This window comes from Anastrepha obliqua, chromosome 4, assembly GCF_027943255.1.
Source record: "Anastrepha obliqua isolate idAnaObli1 chromosome 4, idAnaObli1_1.0, whole genome shotgun sequence".
Taxonomy (NCBI): Eukaryota; Metazoa; Arthropoda; class Insecta; order Diptera; family Tephritidae; genus Anastrepha; species Anastrepha obliqua.
In genome coordinates this window covers 92,758,136-92,761,020 of record NC_072895.1, presented here as the reverse complement: position 1 = coordinate 92,761,020, position 2,885 = coordinate 92,758,136, and the positions used below count along the sequence as shown (strand labels likewise).

Sequence of the window (2,885 nt, the reverse complement as noted above, 5' to 3'; positions counted from 1 at the left end):
CTGCGTTGTCATACCTGTGAGCAGTTTATCTCTCGTCTCCGACCAGTAGATTGGCCAACAAAATCGGGTGATATCACCCTTTTAGAGTTTTATTAGTAGAGCTATGTAAAGTTGAAATGCTTCGTGGATAAACCCGCTTCGATTAAGGCATTGGAAGCCAACATCACTAAAGCTATTCGCGAGATACCGACCGAAGTCCTTCAGCGAGTCATTCAAAATTGATGTTTACGGCAACTGCACCGCAATTCGGTCAATATTTGAAAAGGATTATCTTTAAAAAATAAGATAAATTAGATAAATGGTTCAACATCAAAAACAATAAAGGTTGAATTTGCTGGGTTTGCTGAAAATTACAGCAGCAGCGTCAGAGATCATGGCACATACAGGAGCAGCGGGAGATTGTATAACATTGATTTTCTCCGCAGCATTAACTTGACGAGCTATGCTGGCGTAAATGAAACAGCATTCCTTTTACCAGTCACAGTAGACCACTGTGCATGCGGGTGCGAAGCAGTATTTGCAGCACTACTACTTGTCTTGTTGACAGCAGCGGTAGCGGCGGCAGCAGCAGCAGCAGCGAACGATCGCGAGTTGACTTCGGCAGTTATATGAGAAGAGTTAGCGTTAACTCCCACAGCAGCAGATGCAGCGGCAGAGTCAGCAGAAACTTTATCAGTTACGGAAGTAACAACGGCAGCGGCGAAAGAGAGAGAGAGAGTCAGCATAAGGAAAACGATGAGAGGAGTTGACACTGATTCCAACAGCAGAAGATGGAGGGCGAAGTACAGGTTAATCAGCAATAACACGATGAGGTGACGTTCGGAGCTCAGTAGAGAGCAAAGTTTTTTTATGCTTAATTTATTTTTGAAGTGAAAACTTCTTTAGAATCGTTGGGAGTGATTTGAGGAAAAGTGAAACGAAAAAAGCGACCAACTTGGCTACGAAGCGTTATATTATATGTTGATATAAAAGTAGCGACGAAATAAATAAAAATAACTTTTATTTTTTCTTTTGATTTGAACCAAGGATTTTGGATCGGAAGCTTCACATTGCTAGTCGCTCGGCTACCGCGCCATGTTGTCGTCGCTGGCCTAAAAGTTATTTAGTTACGAAGCGTTATATTATATGTTGATATAAATAATTTTTGTGAGCGTGTAATTCTCAAAAGTTTTATTAGGTTTATTATTTAAAATGTATTGACTAGGTAGTGTGGTTATCAGCTTAACATCTGATATATCCTCCATCGGAGGACAACAAATGTTAAACCGATTTTTGGAAATGGGCGGAGTGTTTTATGGGCTTGCTCCTTCTCTGCCACGGGTTGGCCCGGTATTGCAGTACCGCCGGGATTTCGGCTTTGAATAAATACAAAAAAAAATATACTAATACATTTAGCTTTGGTGGGAAGAGCCATAAATTTTTATATGAATACATGTAGACGAAAATGGAATTTTTTTTTTGAAATTTGCATTGTAGGACATTTCTGATTATTTATTGAAAACAGTTTTTTGGCTTTTCTATTTTTGGTTTAGATACTGAAAGTCAGTTTAAGTGAATCGGTATAAATATTTCGTACATTAATTTTTGAAGTGAAAACTTCTTTAGAATCGTTGGGAGTGATTTGGGAAAAAGTGAAACGAATTACATATAAACGTAGCGACGAACTAAATAACTTTTAGGCCAACACCGACAGTATGGCGCGATTGCCGAGCGGCTAGCAATGTGAGCTTCCGATCCAAAATTCTTGGTTCGAATCACAAGAAATAAATTTTTTTTTTTTTTGAAAATTGCATTGTAGGACATTTCTGATTATTTATTGAAAACAGTTTTTTGGATTTCAGCCTTGAATAAATACAAGAAAAAATATACTAATACATTTAGCTTTGGTGGGAAGAAACATAAATTTTTATATGAATACAAGTAGACGAAAATGGAAGAAATTTGTAAGTCTGTTTCTTCGGTCCGTTTGGGTATTTTTTTTGACAACATCGAAACCAAAGCATTTGTATCATATTTTATCTATCATAAGCCACTCGTATCATTTGTTGAAATTGAAAACATTGAGGATGAATAATGATAAAATGAAGAAAATAAAATATGAACTTTATAGCAATATTATAATGAACCTATAATTATCCCGCTCCTAATGCTGCTTTCGTCTTATTCTCTCTCAGTTTGTTTTACGGAAGGTTTCACTTCTATCAAGTCTAACCGTTAGACTGGTATTTTTTTCTTTCTGTTCTCTTCCTTCTTTCCAATAACCTAACCTCGTAACTTTTTTTGCTTTTGTTCGTATTGGGCACACAAGTGGAAGCATTTTCGCGCAGTTCTTTAATTTAACCAGTGAGCGCACAGAGTCTGAAGACATTTGATCGCAGCTAAAGTTGGACTGCAACAATTGGATCTCAGCCTGCATTGCCTTCGTATTGGTTGAGAGTTGAATGTTATTATCACGCAACTCATTAACAATAGCAGCAATACGGCTATTCTCAGCTCTGAGTGCAGCAATTGCAGAGCCCAGTGTTAATTGGTCGCGCATGTTAAAAACATCTTCAAGTCCGTTATCAATTATCAATTCCTGAGGTGGAGAAACAGAATTTGCTATTGGTGTTGGCTGCAGAGACGAATTGCTCAAACTATTACTTTGAAGGAGTGTTTGGCTATTCAAAATAGTTAAGCTGTTAGAGTTGATGGTAATATTTTTTTCTGTATTATTTAAAGCAAAAGATGGCGGTGGTAAACGTAGAGAATTGCGACGAGCGACAAAGAAACTCACTGTCTGAGGAGAGAAAAAACTCAACATCAGATGGTAAAATATTAACACAACTTAGGTGAAAGAGTTCGTTCCACTTTGCACATTGAGCCTTAGGCGACGATCGTTCAAC

At 37.7% G+C, this 2,885-nt stretch overlaps 1 pseudogene; it reads left to right on the top strand.

Annotated features, from left to right (window-relative positions):
- The first annotated feature begins 1,181 nt into the window (after positions 1 to 1,181).
- On the top strand, positions 1,182 to 1,365 carry LOC129246563 (U2 spliceosomal RNA; annotated as a pseudogene).
- Positions 1,366 to 2,885: the final 1,520 nt, after the last annotated feature.